At 54.1% G+C, this 14,188-nt stretch overlaps 42 non-coding genes across 42 annotated transcripts; 21 read left to right on the plus strand and 21 right to left on the minus strand.

Annotated features, from left to right (window-relative positions):
* On the plus strand, window positions 1-72 carry Trnad-guc (transfer RNA aspartic acid (anticodon GUC)). The gene has a single exon. It is a non-coding gene; the product is annotated as a tRNA-Asp (tRNA).
* Window positions 73-305: 233 nt separating this feature from the next.
* Window positions 306-377, minus strand: Trnam-cau (transfer RNA methionine (anticodon CAU)). Its single transcript has one exon. It is a non-coding gene; the product is annotated as a tRNA-Met (tRNA).
* A 283-nt stretch (window positions 378-660) lies between these two features.
* Window positions 661-733, minus strand: Trnar-acg (transfer RNA arginine (anticodon ACG)). Its single transcript has one exon. It is a non-coding gene; the product is annotated as a tRNA-Arg (tRNA).
* Window positions 734-1,176: 443 nt separating this feature from the next.
* Trnai-uau (transfer RNA isoleucine (anticodon UAU)) lies at window positions 1,177-1,268 on the plus strand. Its single transcript is given in 2 exon segments — window positions 1,177-1,214; window positions 1,233-1,268. It is a non-coding gene; the product is annotated as a tRNA-Ile (tRNA).
* Window positions 1,269-1,379: 111 nt separating this feature from the next.
* On the plus strand, window positions 1,380-1,451 carry Trnad-guc (transfer RNA aspartic acid (anticodon GUC)). Its single transcript has one exon. It is a non-coding gene; the product is annotated as a tRNA-Asp (tRNA).
* A 233-nt stretch (window positions 1,452-1,684) lies between these two features.
* Trnam-cau (transfer RNA methionine (anticodon CAU)) lies at window positions 1,685-1,756 on the minus strand. The gene has a single exon. It is a non-coding gene; the product is annotated as a tRNA-Met (tRNA).
* Window positions 1,757-2,039: 283 nt separating this feature from the next.
* Trnar-acg (transfer RNA arginine (anticodon ACG)) lies at window positions 2,040-2,112 on the minus strand. Its single transcript has one exon. It is a non-coding gene; the product is annotated as a tRNA-Arg (tRNA).
* Window positions 2,113-2,555: 443 nt separating this feature from the next.
* Window positions 2,556-2,647, plus strand: Trnai-uau (transfer RNA isoleucine (anticodon UAU)). Its single transcript is given in 2 exon segments — window positions 2,556-2,593; window positions 2,612-2,647. It is a non-coding gene; the product is annotated as a tRNA-Ile (tRNA).
* Window positions 2,648-2,758: 111 nt separating this feature from the next.
* On the plus strand, window positions 2,759-2,830 carry Trnad-guc (transfer RNA aspartic acid (anticodon GUC)). The gene has a single exon. It is a non-coding gene; the product is annotated as a tRNA-Asp (tRNA).
* A 233-nt stretch (window positions 2,831-3,063) lies between these two features.
* Window positions 3,064-3,135, minus strand: Trnam-cau (transfer RNA methionine (anticodon CAU)). The gene has a single exon. It is a non-coding gene; the product is annotated as a tRNA-Met (tRNA).
* A 283-nt stretch (window positions 3,136-3,418) lies between these two features.
* Window positions 3,419-3,491, minus strand: Trnar-acg (transfer RNA arginine (anticodon ACG)). Its single transcript has one exon. It is a non-coding gene; the product is annotated as a tRNA-Arg (tRNA).
* Window positions 3,492-3,934: 443 nt separating this feature from the next.
* Trnai-uau (transfer RNA isoleucine (anticodon UAU)) lies at window positions 3,935-4,026 on the plus strand. The gene is given in 2 exon segments: window positions 3,935-3,972; window positions 3,991-4,026. It is a non-coding gene; the product is annotated as a tRNA-Ile (tRNA).
* A 111-nt stretch (window positions 4,027-4,137) lies between these two features.
* Window positions 4,138-4,209, plus strand: Trnad-guc (transfer RNA aspartic acid (anticodon GUC)). Its single transcript has one exon. It is a non-coding gene; the product is annotated as a tRNA-Asp (tRNA).
* Window positions 4,210-4,442: 233 nt separating this feature from the next.
* On the minus strand, window positions 4,443-4,514 carry Trnam-cau (transfer RNA methionine (anticodon CAU)). Its single transcript has one exon. It is a non-coding gene; the product is annotated as a tRNA-Met (tRNA).
* A 283-nt stretch (window positions 4,515-4,797) lies between these two features.
* Trnar-acg (transfer RNA arginine (anticodon ACG)) lies at window positions 4,798-4,870 on the minus strand. The gene has a single exon. It is a non-coding gene; the product is annotated as a tRNA-Arg (tRNA).
* Window positions 4,871-5,313: 443 nt separating this feature from the next.
* Window positions 5,314-5,405, plus strand: Trnai-uau (transfer RNA isoleucine (anticodon UAU)). Its single transcript is given in 2 exon segments — window positions 5,314-5,351; window positions 5,370-5,405. It is a non-coding gene; the product is annotated as a tRNA-Ile (tRNA).
* Window positions 5,406-5,516: 111 nt separating this feature from the next.
* Window positions 5,517-5,588, plus strand: Trnad-guc (transfer RNA aspartic acid (anticodon GUC)). Its single transcript has one exon. It is a non-coding gene; the product is annotated as a tRNA-Asp (tRNA).
* Window positions 5,589-5,821: 233 nt separating this feature from the next.
* Window positions 5,822-5,893, minus strand: Trnam-cau (transfer RNA methionine (anticodon CAU)). Its single transcript has one exon. It is a non-coding gene; the product is annotated as a tRNA-Met (tRNA).
* A 283-nt stretch (window positions 5,894-6,176) lies between these two features.
* Trnar-acg (transfer RNA arginine (anticodon ACG)) lies at window positions 6,177-6,249 on the minus strand. Its single transcript has one exon. It is a non-coding gene; the product is annotated as a tRNA-Arg (tRNA).
* A 443-nt stretch (window positions 6,250-6,692) lies between these two features.
* On the plus strand, window positions 6,693-6,784 carry Trnai-uau (transfer RNA isoleucine (anticodon UAU)). The gene is given in 2 exon segments: window positions 6,693-6,730; window positions 6,749-6,784. It is a non-coding gene; the product is annotated as a tRNA-Ile (tRNA).
* A 111-nt stretch (window positions 6,785-6,895) lies between these two features.
* Trnad-guc (transfer RNA aspartic acid (anticodon GUC)) lies at window positions 6,896-6,967 on the plus strand. Its single transcript has one exon. It is a non-coding gene; the product is annotated as a tRNA-Asp (tRNA).
* Window positions 6,968-7,200: 233 nt separating this feature from the next.
* Window positions 7,201-7,272, minus strand: Trnam-cau (transfer RNA methionine (anticodon CAU)). The gene has a single exon. It is a non-coding gene; the product is annotated as a tRNA-Met (tRNA).
* A 283-nt stretch (window positions 7,273-7,555) lies between these two features.
* On the minus strand, window positions 7,556-7,628 carry Trnar-acg (transfer RNA arginine (anticodon ACG)). Its single transcript has one exon. It is a non-coding gene; the product is annotated as a tRNA-Arg (tRNA).
* Window positions 7,629-8,071: 443 nt separating this feature from the next.
* Window positions 8,072-8,163, plus strand: Trnai-uau (transfer RNA isoleucine (anticodon UAU)). The gene is given in 2 exon segments: window positions 8,072-8,109; window positions 8,128-8,163. It is a non-coding gene; the product is annotated as a tRNA-Ile (tRNA).
* A 111-nt stretch (window positions 8,164-8,274) lies between these two features.
* Window positions 8,275-8,346, plus strand: Trnad-guc (transfer RNA aspartic acid (anticodon GUC)). Its single transcript has one exon. It is a non-coding gene; the product is annotated as a tRNA-Asp (tRNA).
* Window positions 8,347-8,579: 233 nt separating this feature from the next.
* Window positions 8,580-8,651, minus strand: Trnam-cau (transfer RNA methionine (anticodon CAU)). The gene has a single exon. It is a non-coding gene; the product is annotated as a tRNA-Met (tRNA).
* Window positions 8,652-8,934: 283 nt separating this feature from the next.
* Trnar-acg (transfer RNA arginine (anticodon ACG)) lies at window positions 8,935-9,007 on the minus strand. The gene has a single exon. It is a non-coding gene; the product is annotated as a tRNA-Arg (tRNA).
* Window positions 9,008-9,450: 443 nt separating this feature from the next.
* Trnai-uau (transfer RNA isoleucine (anticodon UAU)) lies at window positions 9,451-9,542 on the plus strand. Its single transcript is given in 2 exon segments — window positions 9,451-9,488; window positions 9,507-9,542. It is a non-coding gene; the product is annotated as a tRNA-Ile (tRNA).
* Window positions 9,543-9,653: 111 nt separating this feature from the next.
* Window positions 9,654-9,725, plus strand: Trnad-guc (transfer RNA aspartic acid (anticodon GUC)). Its single transcript has one exon. It is a non-coding gene; the product is annotated as a tRNA-Asp (tRNA).
* Window positions 9,726-9,958: 233 nt separating this feature from the next.
* On the minus strand, window positions 9,959-10,030 carry Trnam-cau (transfer RNA methionine (anticodon CAU)). Its single transcript has one exon. It is a non-coding gene; the product is annotated as a tRNA-Met (tRNA).
* A 283-nt stretch (window positions 10,031-10,313) lies between these two features.
* On the minus strand, window positions 10,314-10,386 carry Trnar-acg (transfer RNA arginine (anticodon ACG)). Its single transcript has one exon. It is a non-coding gene; the product is annotated as a tRNA-Arg (tRNA).
* Window positions 10,387-10,829: 443 nt separating this feature from the next.
* On the plus strand, window positions 10,830-10,921 carry Trnai-uau (transfer RNA isoleucine (anticodon UAU)). The gene is given in 2 exon segments: window positions 10,830-10,867; window positions 10,886-10,921. It is a non-coding gene; the product is annotated as a tRNA-Ile (tRNA).
* Window positions 10,922-11,032: 111 nt separating this feature from the next.
* Window positions 11,033-11,104, plus strand: Trnad-guc (transfer RNA aspartic acid (anticodon GUC)). Its single transcript has one exon. It is a non-coding gene; the product is annotated as a tRNA-Asp (tRNA).
* A 233-nt stretch (window positions 11,105-11,337) lies between these two features.
* Trnam-cau (transfer RNA methionine (anticodon CAU)) lies at window positions 11,338-11,409 on the minus strand. The gene has a single exon. It is a non-coding gene; the product is annotated as a tRNA-Met (tRNA).
* Window positions 11,410-11,682: 273 nt separating this feature from the next.
* Trnar-acg (transfer RNA arginine (anticodon ACG)) lies at window positions 11,683-11,755 on the minus strand. Its single transcript has one exon. It is a non-coding gene; the product is annotated as a tRNA-Arg (tRNA).
* A 443-nt stretch (window positions 11,756-12,198) lies between these two features.
* Window positions 12,199-12,290, plus strand: Trnai-uau (transfer RNA isoleucine (anticodon UAU)). The gene is given in 2 exon segments: window positions 12,199-12,236; window positions 12,255-12,290. It is a non-coding gene; the product is annotated as a tRNA-Ile (tRNA).
* Window positions 12,291-12,401: 111 nt separating this feature from the next.
* Window positions 12,402-12,473, plus strand: Trnad-guc (transfer RNA aspartic acid (anticodon GUC)). Its single transcript has one exon. It is a non-coding gene; the product is annotated as a tRNA-Asp (tRNA).
* A 233-nt stretch (window positions 12,474-12,706) lies between these two features.
* Window positions 12,707-12,778, minus strand: Trnam-cau (transfer RNA methionine (anticodon CAU)). Its single transcript has one exon. It is a non-coding gene; the product is annotated as a tRNA-Met (tRNA).
* A 283-nt stretch (window positions 12,779-13,061) lies between these two features.
* Window positions 13,062-13,134, minus strand: Trnar-acg (transfer RNA arginine (anticodon ACG)). The gene has a single exon. It is a non-coding gene; the product is annotated as a tRNA-Arg (tRNA).
* A 443-nt stretch (window positions 13,135-13,577) lies between these two features.
* Trnai-uau (transfer RNA isoleucine (anticodon UAU)) lies at window positions 13,578-13,669 on the plus strand. Its single transcript is given in 2 exon segments — window positions 13,578-13,615; window positions 13,634-13,669. It is a non-coding gene; the product is annotated as a tRNA-Ile (tRNA).
* A 111-nt stretch (window positions 13,670-13,780) lies between these two features.
* On the plus strand, window positions 13,781-13,852 carry Trnad-guc (transfer RNA aspartic acid (anticodon GUC)). Its single transcript has one exon. It is a non-coding gene; the product is annotated as a tRNA-Asp (tRNA).
* A 233-nt stretch (window positions 13,853-14,085) lies between these two features.
* On the minus strand, window positions 14,086-14,157 carry Trnam-cau (transfer RNA methionine (anticodon CAU)). The gene has a single exon. It is a non-coding gene; the product is annotated as a tRNA-Met (tRNA).
* Window positions 14,158-14,188: the final 31 nt, after the last annotated feature.

Below are 14,188 nucleotides of genomic sequence, written 5' to 3' on the forward strand. Positions count from 1 at the left end.
TCCTCGGTAGTATAGTGGTTAGTATCCCCGCCTGTCACGCGGGAGACCGGGGTTCGATTCCCCGCCGGGGAGGTGCGATTTTTATATCGCGAAAGTTGCACGCGTGGCCCCAAAGGACATTAACGTTGCGATCAAGGAATGTAGTTACTGCAAAATCGTAAGAAAGTCTGCGTCTTAGGAAGTGTTTCTCGCATTCTTCACACGACGTCGTCGTTCCACGACTTACAGGGGTTGCTGTTGACGCTGAATCAGCTCACCCCAGGCTTAATGATCGAGCTCGAGGCACCCAAGAAAAAGAATAATTTTAGCAGAGCGTGGTTTCGATCCACGGACCTCTGGGTTATGGGCCCAGCACGCTTCCACTGCGCCACTCTGCTGCGTGGAGCCGTCCGCGCTCTTCGGTGCGTGACATGGGACACTTGGAAAGCGTTGTCTGCGTCGGTTTCCCGCGCCTACCGTTTAATTAAGTGCGTAACATCTCTCAGCTTGACTTGTCTCGACTTTGCTCGACTGACGCTACGCTGACGCTTGCACGAAGCGATATTTACCGCAATCGTCTCGAGATGCAGCTGCGAGATGCTCAGGATTAACATTGCACTCCACGAAGGTGGAGACATTCGAATCCACTGCCTAGCTACGCGCCCGCAACTAACAAAATGCCGACCCTGCCAGGATTCGAACCTGGAATCTTCTGATCCGTAGTCAGACGCGTTATCCGTTGCGCCACAGGGCCACTGTTTGCGTTTTTTACCACGAGGCGGGTGCACATCGCAAAGCAACGTGTTCTCCGTGGCTCGGCAACTGCATGTCGTCCACTGACAACGGCGGCGCGGCCACTCTGGTCTTGCGCACTCTGCAGGGAGCTGCCAAGGAAGGCATCTCTCCTCCAGCTGCTCGGCCACGGTGCGCCTGCACGGCTTAGAGCTTGCCACACATCTGCCCTCGCTGTTGGACAGGTAGCAGAAGGCAAGGCGCGCGTTTTTCTGCATTTTTTTCGGCGAGGACAAGCGGTTGATATGCTTGTAAGTGTAGCATATGAAGCAAGAATCGAATGAGGCAGTCGTAGACAGGTGCTAAATTCGCAGTATGGCCGCAGGTGACGATCTTATGACGGGTGTGCAGCCACAACAGGTTGGCAGCAAAGTGAGTATCGCTAACTGAAAGCTCTCTGCTGTAGCCCCAGTGGCGCAATTGGTTAGCGCACGGTACTTATAAGGCAGTAGCCGTGAGCAATGCCGGGGTTGTGAGTTCGAGCCTCACCTGGGGCATACTTTTATTTCGTAGCAGCTGACTCTGAAAGCATCGGGACGCGAGAGTTGAGATGTATCACCTGCTTGAGAAACATAAGTGTGCGTGCATTATAGTCACCGATCGCGTGTTCCTCGGTAGTATAGTGGTTAGTATCCCCGCCTGTCACGCGGGAGACCGGGGTTCGATTCCCCGCCGGGGAGGTGCGATTTTTATATCGCGAAAGTTGCACGCGTGGCCCCAAAGGACATTAACGTTGCGATCAAGGAATGTAGTTACTGCAAAATCGTAAGAAAGTCTGCGTCTTAGGAAGTGTTTCTCGCATTCTTCACACGACGTCGTCGTTCCACGACTTACAGGGGTTGCTGTTGACGCTGAATCAGCTCACCCCAGGCTTAATGATCGAGCTCGAGGCACCCAAGAAAAAGAATAATTTTAGCAGAGCGTGGTTTCGATCCACGGACCTCTGGGTTATGGGCCCAGCACGCTTCCACTGCGCCACTCTGCTGCGTGGAGCCGTCCGCGCTCTTCGGTGCGTGACATGGGACACTTGGAAAGCGTTGTCTGCGTCGGTTTCCCGCGCCTACCGTTTAATTAAGTGCGTAACATCTCTCAGCTTGACTTGTCTCGACTTTGCTCGACTGACGCTACGCTGACGCTTGCACGAAGCGATATTTACCGCAATCGTCTCGAGATGCAGCTGCGAGATGCTCAGGATTAACATTGCACTCCACGAAGGTGGAGACATTCGAATCCACTGCCTAGCTACGCGCCCGCAACTAACAAAATGCCGACCCTGCCAGGATTCGAACCTGGAATCTTCTGATCCGTAGTCAGACGCGTTATCCGTTGCGCCACAGGGCCACTGTTTGCGTTTTTTACCACGAGGCGGGTGCACATCGCAAAGCAACGTGTTCTCCGTGGCTCGGCAACTGCATGTCGTCCACTGACAACGGCGGCGCGCCCACTCTGGTCTTGCGCACTCTGCAGGGAGCTGCCAAGGAAGGCATCTCTCCTCCAGCTGCTCGGCCACGGTGCGCCTGCACGGCTTAGAGCTTGCCACACATCTGCCCTCGCTGTTGGACAGGTAGCAGAAGGCAAGGCGCGCGTTTTTCTGCATTTTTTTCGGCGAGGACAAGCGGTTGATATGCTTGTAAGTGTAGCATATGAAGCAAGAATCGAATGAGGCAGTCGTAGACAGGTGCTAAATTCGCAGTATGGCCGCAGGTGACGATCTTATGACGGGTGTGCAGCCACAACAGGTTGGCAGCAAAGTGAGTATCGCTAACTGAAAGCTCTCTGCTGTAGCCCCAGTGGCGCAATTGGTTAGCGCACGGTACTTATAAGGCAGTAGCCGTGAGCAATGCCGGGGTTGTGAGTTCGAGCCTCACCTGGGGCATACTTTTATTTCGTAGCAGCTGACTCTGAAAGCATCGGGACGCGAGAGTTGAGATGTATCACCTGCTTGAGAAAGATAAGTGTGCCTGCATTATAGTCACCGATCGCGTGTTCCTCGGTAGTATAGTGGTTAGTATCCCCGCCTGTCACGCGGGAGACCGGGGTTCGATTCCCCGCCGGGGAGGTGCGATTTTTATATCGCGAAAGTTGCACGCGTGGCCCCAAAGGACATTAACGTTGCGATCAAGGAATGTAGTTACTGCAAAATCGTAAGAAAGTCTGCGTCTTAGGAAGTGTTTCTCGCATTCTTCACACGACGTCGTCGTTCCACGACTTACAGGGGTTGCTGTTGACGCTGAATCAGCTCACCCCAGGCTTAATGATCGAGCTCGAGGCACCCAAGAAAAAGAATAATTTTAGCAGAGCGTGGTTTCGATCCACGGACCTCTGGGTTATGGGCCCAGCACGCTTCCACTGCGCCACTCTGCTGCGTGGAGCCGTCCGCGCTCTTCGGTGCGTGACATGGGACACTTGGAAAGCGTTGTCTGCGTCGGTTTCCCGCGCCTACCGTTTAATTAAGTGCGTAACATCTCTCAGCTTGACTTGTCTCGACTTTGCTCGACTGACGCTACGCTGACGCTTGCACGAAGCGATATTTACCGCAATCGTCTCGAGATGCAGCTGCGAGATGCTCAGGATTAACATTGCACTCCACGAAGGTGGAGACATTCGAATCCACTGCCTAGCTACGCGCCCGCAACTAACAAAATGCCGACCCTGCCAGGATTCGAACCTGGAATCTTCTGATCCGTAGTCAGACGCGTTATCCGTTGCGCCACAGGGCCACTGTTTGCGTTTTTTACCACGAGGCGGGTGCACATCGCAAAGCAACGTGTTCTCCGTGGCTCGGCAACTGCATGTCGTCCACTGACAACGGCGGCGCGGCCACTCTGGTCTTGCGCACTCTGCAGGGAGCTGCCAAGGAAGGCATCTCTCCTCCAGCTGCTCGGCCACGGTGCGCCTGCACGGCTTAGAGCTTGCCACACATCTGCCCTCGCTGTTGGACAGGTAGCAGAAGGCAAGGCGCGCGTTTTTCTGCATTTTTTTCGGCGAGGACAAGCGGTTGATATGCTTGTAAGTGTAGCATATGAAGCAAGAATCGAATGAGGCAGTCGTAGACAGGTGCTAAATTCGCAGTATGGCCGCAGGTGACGATCTTATGACGGGTGTGCAGCCACAACAGGTTGGCAGCAAAGTGAGTATCGCTAACTGAAAGCTCTCTGCTGTAGCCCCAGTGGCGCAATTGGTTAGCGCACGGTACTTATAAGGCAGTAGCCGTGAGCAATGCCGGGGTTGTGAGTTCGAGCCTCACCTGGGGCATACTTTTATTTCGTAGCAGCTGACTCTGAAAGCATCGGGACGCGAGAGTTGAGATGTATCACCTGCTTGAGAAACATAAGTGTGCGTGCATTATAGTCACCGATCGCGTGTTCCTCGGTAGTATAGTGGTTAGTATCCCCGCCTGTCACGCGGGAGACCGGGGTTCGATTCCCCGCCGGGGAGGTGCGATTTTTATATCGCGAAAGTTGCACGCGTGGCCCCAAAGGACATTAACGTTGCGATCAAGGAATGTAGTTACTGCAAAATCGTAAGAAAGTCTGCGTCTTAGGAAGTGTTTCTCGCATTCTTCACACGACGTCGTCGTTCCACGACTTACAGGGGTTGCTGTTGACGCTGAATCAGCTCACCCCAGGCTTAATGATCGAGCTCGAGGCACCCAAGAAAAAGAATAATTTTAGCAGAGCGTGGTTTCGATCCACGGACCTCTGGGTTATGGGCCCAGCACGCTTCCACTGCGCCACTCTGCTGCGTGGAGCCGTCCGCGCTCTTCGGTGCGTGACATGGGACACTTGGAAAGCGTTGTCTGCGTCGGTTTCCCGCGCCTACCGTTTAATTAAGTGCGTAACATCTCTCAGCTTGACTTGTCTCGACTTTGCTCGACTGACGCTACGCTGACGCTTGCACGAAGCGATATTTACCGCAATCGTCTCGAGATGCAGCTGCGAGATGCTCAGGATTAACATTGCACTCCACGAAGGTGGAGACATTCGAATCCACTGCCTAGCTACGCGCCCGCAACTAACAAAATGCCGACCCTGCCAGGATTCGAACCTGGAATCTTCTGATCCGTAGTCAGACGCGTTATCCGTTGCGCCACAGGGCCACTGTTTGCGTTTTTTACCACGAGGCGGGTGCACATCGCAAAGCAACGTGTTCTCCGTGGCTCGGCAACTGCATGTCGTCCACTGACAACGGCGGCGCGGCCACTCTGGTCTTGCGCACTCTGCAGGGAGCTGCCAAGGAAGGCATCTCTCCTCCAGCTGCTCGGCCACGGTGCGCCTGCACGGCTTAGAGCTTGCCACACATCTGCCCTCGCTGTTGGACAGGTAGCAGAAGGCAAGGCGCGCGTTTTTCTGCATTTTTTTCGGCGAGGACAAGCGGTTGATATGCTTGTAAGTGTAGCATATGAAGCAAGAATCGAATGAGGCAGTCGTAGACAGGTGCTAAATTCGCAGTATGGCCGCAGGTGACGATCTTATGACGGGTGTGCAGCCACAACAGGTTGGCAGCAAAGTGAGTATCGCTAACTGAAAGCTCTCTGCTGTAGCCCCAGTGGCGCAATTGGTTAGCGCACGGTACTTATAAGGCAGTAGCCGTGAGCAATGCCGGGGTTGTGAGTTCGAGCCTCACCTGGGGCATACTTTTATTTCGTAGCAGCTGACTCTGAAAGCATCGGGACGCGAGAGTTGAGATGTATCACCTGCTTGAGAAACATAAGTGTGCGTGCATTATAGTCACCGATCGCGTGTTCCTCGGTAGTATAGTGGTTAGTATCCCCGCCTGTCACGCGGGAGACCGGGGTTCGATTCCCCGCCGGGGAGGTGCGATTTTTATATCGCGAAAGTTGCACGCGTGGCCCCAAAGGACATTAACGTTGCGATCAAGGAATGTAGTTACTGCAAAATCGTAAGAAAGTCTGCGTCTTAGGAAGTGTTTCTCGCATTCTTCACACGACGTCGTCGTTCCACGACTTACAGGGGTTGCTGTTGACGCTGAATCAGCTCACCCCAGGCTTAATGATCGAGCTCGAGGCACCCAAGAAAAAGAATAATTTTAGCAGAGCGTGGTTTCGATCCACGGACCTCTGGGTTATGGGCCCAGCACGCTTCCACTGCGCCACTCTGCTGCGTGGAGCCGTCCGCGCTCTTCGGTGCGTGACATGGGACACTTGGAAAGCGTTGTCTGCGTCGGTTTCCCGCGCCTACCGTTTAATTAAGTGCGTAACATCTCTCAGCTTGACTTGTCTCGACTTTGCTCGACTGACGCTACGCTGACGCTTGCACGAAGCGATATTTACCGCAATCGTCTCGAGATGCAGCTGCGAGATGCTCAGGATTAACATTGCACTCCACGAAGGTGGAGACATTCGAATCCACTGCCTAGCTACGCGCCCGCAACTAACAAAATGCCGACCCTGCCAGGATTCGAACCTGGAATCTTCTGATCCGTAGTCAGACGCGTTATCCGTTGCGCCACAGGGCCACTGTTTGCGTTTTTTACCACGAGGCGGGTGCACATCGCAAAGCAACGTGTTCTCCGTGGCTCGGCAACTGCATGTCGTCCACTGACAACGGCGGCGCGGCCACTCTGGTCTTGCGCACTCTGCAGGGAGCTGCCAAGGAAGGCATCTCTCCTCCAGCTGCTCGGCCACGGTGCGCCTGCACGGCTTAGAGCTTGCCACACATCTGCCCTCGCTGTTGGACAGGTAGCAGAAGGCAAGGCGCGCGTTTTTCTGCATTTTTTTCGGCGAGGACAAGCGGTTGATATGCTTGTAAGTGTAGCATATGAAGCAAGAATCGAATGAGGCAGTCGTAGACAGGTGCTAAATTCGCAGTATGGCCGCAGGTGACGATCTTATGACGGGTGTGCAGCCACAACAGGTTGGCAGCAAAGTGAGTATCGCTAACTGAAAGCTCTCTGCTGTAGCCCCAGTGGCGCAATTGGTTAGCGCACGGTACTTATAAGGCAGTAGCCGTGAGCAATGCCGGGGTTGTGAGTTCGAGCCTCACCTGGGGCATACTTTTATTTCGTAGCAGCTGACTCTGAAAGCATCGGGACGCGAGAGTTGAGATGTATCACCTGCTTGAGAAAGATAAGTGTGCGTGCATTATAGTCACCGATCGCGTGTTCCTCGGTAGTATAGTGGTTAGTATCCCCGCCTGTCACGCGGGAGACCGGGGTTTGATTCCCCGCCGGGGAGGTGCGATTTTTATATCGCGAAAGTTGCACGCGTGGCCCCAAAGCACATTACCGTTGCGATCAAGGAATGTAGTTACTGCAAAATCGTAAGAAAGTCTGCGTCTTAGGAAGTGTTTCTCGCATTCTTCACACGACGTCGTCGTTCCACGACTTACAGGGGTTGCTGTTGACGCTGAATCAGCTCACCCCAGGCTTAATGATCGAGCTCGAGGCACCCAAGAAAAAGAATAATTTTAGCAGAGCGTGGTTTCGATCCACGGACCTCTGGGTTATGGGCCCAGCACGCTTCCACTGCGCCACTCTGCTGCGTGGAGCCGTCCGCGCTCTTCGGTGCGTGACATGGGACACTTGGAAAGCGTTGTCTGCGTCGGTTTCCCGCGCCTACCGTTTAATTAAGTGCGTAACATCTCTCAGCTTGACTTGTCTCGACTTTGCTCGACTGACGCTACGCTGACGCTTGCACGAAGCGATATTTACCGCAATCGTCTCGAGATGCAGCTGCGAGATGCTCAGGATTAACATTGCACTCCACGAAGGTGGAGACATTCGAATCCACTGCCTAGCTACGCGCCCGCAACTAACAAAATGCCGACCCTGCCAGGATTCGAACCTGGAATCTTCTGATCCGTAGTCAGACGCGTTATCCGTTGCGCCACAGGGCCACTGTTTGCGTTTTTTACCACGAGGCGGGTGCACATCGCAAAGCAACGTGTTCTCCGTGGCTCGGCAACTGCATGTCGTCCACTGACAACGGCGGCGCGCCCACTCTGGTCTTGCGCACTCTGCAGGGAGCTGCCAAGGAAGGCATCTCTCCTCCAGCTGCTCGGCCACGGTGCGCCTGCACGGCTTAGAGCTTGCCACACATCTGCCCTCGCTGTTGGACAGGTAGCAGAAGGCAAGGCGCGCGTTTTTCTGCATTTTTTTCGGCGAGGACAAGCGGTTGATATGCTTGTAAGTGTAGCATATGAAGCAAGAATCGAATGAGGCAGTCGTAGACAGGTGCTAAATTCGCAGTATGGCCGCAGGTGACGATCTTATGACGGGTGTGCAGCCACAACAGGTTGGCAGCAAAGTGAGTATCGCTAACTGAAAGCTCTCTGCTGTAGCCCCAGTGGCGCAATTGGTTAGCGCACGGTACTTATAAGGCAGTAGCCGTGAGCAATGCCGGGGTTGTGAGTTCGAGCCTCACCTGGGGCATACTTTTATTTCGTAGCAGCTGACTCTGAAAGCATCGGGACGCGAGAGTTGAGATGTATCACCTGCTTGAGAAAGATAAGTGTGCCTGCATTATAGTCACCGATCGCGTGTTCCTCGGTAGTATAGTGGTTAGTATCCCCGCCTGTCACGCGGGAGACCGGGGTTCGATTCCCCGCCGGGGAGGTGCGATTTTTATATCGCGAAAGTTGCACGCGTGGCCCCAAAGGACATTAACGTTGCGATCAAGGAATGTAGTTACTGCAAAATCGTAAGAAAGTCTGCGTCTTAGGAAGTGTTTCTCGCATTCTTCACACGACGTCGTCGTTCCACGACTTACAGGGGTTGCTGTTGACGCTGAATCAGCTCACCCCAGGCTTAATGATCGAGCTCGAGGCACCCAAGAAAAAGAATAATTTTAGCAGAGCGTGGTTTCGATCCACGGACCTCTGGGTTATGGGCCCAGCACGCTTCCACTGCGCCACTCTGCTGCGTGGAGCCGTCCGCGCTCTTCGGTGCGTGACATGGGACACTTGGAAAGCGTTGTCTGCGTCGGTTTCCCGCGCCTACCGTTTAATTAAGTGCGTAACATCTCTCAGCTTGACTTGTCTCGACTTTGCTCGACTGACGCTACGCTGACGCTTGCACGAAGCGATATTTACCGCAATCGTCTCGAGATGCAGCTGCGAGATGCTCAGGATTAACATTGCACTCCACGAAGGTGGAGACATTCGAATCCACTGCCTAGCTACGCGCCCGCAACTAACAAAATGCCGACCCTGCCAGGATTCGAACCTGGAATCTTCTGATCCGTAGTCAGACGCGTTATCCGTTGCGCCACAGGGCCACTGTTTGCGTTTTTTACCACGAGGCGGGTGCACATCGCAAAGCAACGTGTTCTCCGTGGCTCGGCAACTGCATGTCGTCCACTGACAACGGCGGCGCGCCCACTCTGGTCTTGCGCACTCTGCAGGGAGCTGCCAAGGAAGGCATCTCTCCTCCAGCTGCTCGGCCACGGTGCGCCTGCACGGCTTAGAGCTTGCCACACATCTGCCCTCGCTGTTGGACAGGTAGCAGAAGGCAAGGCGCGCGTTTTTCTGCATTTTTTTCGGCGAGGACAAGCGGTTGATATGCTTGTAAGTGTAGCATATGAAGCAAGAATCGAATGAGGCAGTCGTAGACAGGTGCTAAATTCGCAGTATGGCCGCAGGTGACGATCTTATGACGGGTGTGCAGCCACAACAGGTTGGCAGCAAAGTGAGTATCGCTAACTGAAAGCTCTCTGCTGTAGCCCCAGTGGCGCAATTGGTTAGCGCACGGTACTTATAAGGCAGTAGCCGTGAGCAATGCCGGGGTTGTGAGTTCGAGCCTCACCTGGGGCATACTTTTATTTCGTAGCAGCTGACTCTGAAAGCATCGGGACGCGAGAGTTGAGATGTATCACCTGCTTGAGAAACATAAGTGTGCGTGCATTATAGTCACCGATCGCGTGTTCCTCGGTAGTATAGTGGTTAGTATCCCCGCCTGTCACGCGGGAGACCGGGGTTCGATTCCCCGCCGGGGAGGTGCGATTTTTATATCGCGAAAGTTGCACGCGTGGCCCCAAAGGACATTAACGTTGCGATCAAGGAATGTAGTTACTGCAAAATCGTAAGAAAGTCTGCGTCTTAGGAAGTGTTTCTCGCATTCTTCACACGACGTCGTCGTTCCACGACTTACAGGGGTTGCTGTTGACGCTGAATCAGCTCACCCCAGGCTTAATGATCGAGCTCGAGGCACCCAAGAAAAAGAATAATTTTAGCAGAGCGTGGTTTCGATCCACGGACCTCTGGGTTATGGGCCCAGCACGCTTCCACTGCGCCACTCTGCTGCGTGGAGCCGTCCGCGCTCTTCGGTGCGTGACATGGGACACTTGGAAAGCGTTGTCTGCGTCGGTTTCCCGCGCCTACCGTTTAATTAAGTGCGTAACATCTCTCAGCTTGACTTGTCTCGACTTTGCTCGACTGACGCTACGCTGACGCTTGCACGAAGCGATATTTACCGCAATCGTCTCGAGATGCAGCTGCGAGATGCTCAGGATTAACATTGCACTCCACGAAGGTGGAGACATTCGAATCCACTGCCTAGCTACGCGCCCGCAACTAACAAAATGCCGACCCTGCCAGGATTCGAACCTGGAATCTTCTGATCCGTAGTCAGACGCGTTATCCGTTGCGCCACAGGGCCACTGTTTGCGTTTTTTACCACGAGGCGGGTGCACATCGCAAAGCAACGTGTTCTCCGTGGCTCGGCAACTGCATGTCGTCCACTGACAACGGCGGCGCGGCCACTCTGGTCTTGCGCACTCTGCAGGGAGCTGCCAAGGAAGGCATCTCTCCTCCAGCTGCTCGGCCACGGTGCGCCTGCACGGCTTAGAGCTTGCCACACATCTGCCCTCGCTGTTGGACAGGTAGCAGAAGGCAAGGCGCGCGTTTTTCTGCATTTTTTTCGGCGAGGACAAGCGGTTGATATGCTTGTAAGTGTAGCATATGAAGCAAGAATCGAATGAGGCAGTCGTAGACAGGTGCTAAATTCGCAGTATGGCCGCAGGTGACGATCTTATGACGGGTGTGCAGCCACAACAGGTTGGCAGCAAAGTGAGTATCGCTAACTGAAAGCTCTCTGCTGTAGCCCCAGTGGCGCAATTGGTTAGCGCACGGTACTTATAAGGCAGTAGCCGTGAGCAATGCCGGGGTTGTGAGTTCGAGCCTCACCTGGGGCATACTTTTATTTCGTAGCAGCTGACTCTGAAAGCATCGGGACGCGAGAGTTGAGATGTATCACCTGCTTGAGAAACATAAGTGTGCGTGCATTATAGTCACCGATCGCGTGTTCCTCGGTAGTATAGTGGTTAGTATCCCCGCCTGTCACGCGGGAGACCGGGGTTCGATTCCCCGCCGGGGAGGTGCGATTTTTATATCGCGAAAGTTGCACGCGTGGCCCCAAAGGACATTAACGTTGCGATCAAGGAATGTAGTTACTGCAAAATCGTAAGAAAGTCTGCGTCTTAGGAAGTGTTTCTCGCATTCTTCACACGACGTCGTCGTTCCACGACTTACAGGGGTTGCTGTTGACGCTGAATCAGCTCACCCCAGGCTTAATGATCGAGCTCGAGGCACCCAAGAAAAAGAATAATTTTAGCAGAGCGTGGTTTCGATCCACGGACCTCTGGGTTATGGGCCCAGCACGCTTCCACTGCGCCACTCTGCTGCGTGGAGCCGTCCGCGCTCTTCGGTGCGTGACATGGGACACTTGGAAAGCGTTGTCTGCGTCGGTTTCCCGCGCCTACCGTTTAATTAAGTGCGTAACATCTCTCAGCTTGACTTGTCTCGACTGACGCTACGCTGACGCTTGCACGAAGCGATATTTACCGCAATCGTCTCGAGATGCAGCTGCGAGATGCTCAGGATTAACATTGCACTCCACGAAGGTGGAGACATTCGAATCCACTGCCTAGCTACGCGCCCGCAACTAACAAAATGCCGACCCTGCCAGGATTCGAACCTGGAATCTTCTGATCCGTAGTCAGACGCGTTATCCGTTGCGCCACAGGGCCACTGTTTGCGTTTTTTACCACGAGGCGGGTGCACATCGCAAAGCAACGTGTTCTCCGTGGCTCGGCAACTGCATGTCGTCCACTGACAACGGCGGCGCGCCCACTCTGGTCTTGCGCACTCTGCAGGGAGCTGCCAAGGAAGGCATCTCTCCTCCAGCTGCTCGGCCACGGTGCGCCTGCACGGCTTAGAGCTTGCCACACATCTGCCCTCGCTGTTGGACAGGTAGCAGAAGGCAAGGCGCGCGTTTTTCTGCATTTTTTTCGGCGAGGACAAGCGGTTGATATGCTTGTAAGTGTAGCATATGAAGCAAGAATCGAATGAGGCAGTCGTAGACAGGTGCTAAATTCGCAGTATGGCCGCAGGTGACGATCTTATGACGGGTGTGCAGCCACAACAGGTTGGCAGCAAAGTGAGTATCGCTAACTGAAAGCTCTCTGCTGTAGCCCCAGTGGCGCAATTGGTTAGCGCACGGTACTTATAAGGCAGTAGCCGTGAGCAATGCCGGGGTTGTGAGTTCGAGCCTCACCTGGGGCATACTTTTATTTCGTAGCAGCTGACTCTGAAAGCATCGGGACGCGAGAGTTGAGATGTATCACCTGCTTGAGAAAGATAAGTGTGCCTGCATTATAGTCACCGATCGCGTGTTCCTCGGTAGTATAGTGGTTAGTATCCCCGCCTGTCACGCGGGAGACCGGGGTTCGATTCCCCGCCGGGGAGGTGCGATTTTTATATCGCGAAAGTTGCACGCGTGGCCCCAAAGGACATTAACGTTGCGATCAAGGAATGTAGTTACTGCAAAATCGTAAGAAAGTCTGCGTCTTAGGAAGTGTTTCTCGCATTCTTCACACGACGTCGTCGTTCCACGACTTACAGGGGTTGCTGTTGACGCTGAATCAGCTCACCCCAGGCTTAATGATCGAGCTCGAGGCACCCAAGAAAAAGAATAATTTTAGCAGAGCGTGGTTTCGATCCACGGACCTCTGGGTTATGGGCCCAGCACGCTTCCACTGCGCCACTCTGCTGCGTGGAGCCGTCCGCGCTCTTCGGTGCGTGACATGGGACACTTGGAAAGCGTTGTCTGCGTCGGTTTCCCGCGCCTACCGTTTAATTAAGTGCGTAACATCTCTCAGCTTGACTTGTCTCGACTTTGCTCGACTGACGCTACGCTGACGCTTGCACGAAGCGATATTTACCGCAATCGTCTCGAGATGCAGCTGCGAGATGCTCAGGATTAACATTGCACTCCACGAAGGTGGAGACATTCGAATCCACTGCCTAGCTACGCGCCCGCAACTAACAAAATGCCGACCCTGCCAGGATTCGAACCTGGAATCTTCTGATCCGTAGTCAGACGCGTTATCCGTTGCGCCACAGGGCCACTGTTTGCGTTTTTTACCACGAGGCGGGTGCACATCGCAAAGCAACGTGTTCTCCGTGGCTCGGCAACTGCATGTCGTCCACTGACAACGGCGGCGCGCCCACTCTGGTCTTGCGCACTCTGCAGGGAGCTGCCAAGGAAGGCATCTCTCCTCCAGCTGCTCGGCCACGGTGCGCCTGCACGGCTTAGAGCTTGCCACACATCTGCCCTCGCTGTTGGACAGGTAGCAGAAGGCAAGGCGCGCGTTTTTCTGCATTTTTTTCGGCGAGGACAAGCGGTTGATATGCTTGTAAGTGTAGCATATGAAGCAAGAATCGAATGAGGCAGTCGTAGACAGGTGCTAAATTCGCAGTATGGCCGCAGGTGACGATCTTATGACGGGTGTGCAGCCACAACAGGTTGGCAGCAAAGTGAGTATCGCTAACTGAAAGCTCTCTGCTGTAGCCCCAGTGGCGCAATTGGTTAGCGCACGGTACTTATAAGGCAGTAGCCGTGAGCAATGCCGGGGTTGTGAGTTCGAGCCTCACCTGGGGCATACTTTTATTTCGTAGCAGCTGACTCTGAAAGCATCGGGACGCGAGAGTTGAGATGTATCACCTGCTTGAGAAACATAAGTGTGCGTGCATTATAGTCACCGATCGCGTGTTCCTCGGTAGTATAGTGGTTAGTATCCCCGCCTGTCACGCGGGAGACCGGGGTTCGATTCCCCGCCGGGGAGGTGCGATTTTTATATCGCGAAAGTTGCACGCGTGGCCCCAAAGGACATTAACGTTGCGATCAAGGAATGTAGTTACTGCAAAATCGTAAGAAAGTCTGCGTCTTAGGAAGTGTTTCTCGCATTCTTCACACGACGTCGTCGTTCCACGACTTACAGGGGTTGCTGTTGACGCTGAATCAGCTCACCCCAGGCTTAATGATCGAGCTCGAGGCACCCAAGAAAAAGAATAATTTTAGCAGAGCGTGGTTTCGATCCACGGACCTCTGGGTTATGGGCCCAGCACGCTTCCACTGCGCCACTCTGCTGCGTGGAGCCGTCCGCGCTCTTCGGTGCGTG

Source organism: Schistocerca nitens, chromosome 9, assembly GCF_023898315.1.
Source record: "Schistocerca nitens isolate TAMUIC-IGC-003100 chromosome 9, iqSchNite1.1, whole genome shotgun sequence".
NCBI lineage: Eukaryota > Metazoa > Arthropoda > Insecta > Orthoptera > Acrididae > Schistocerca > Schistocerca nitens.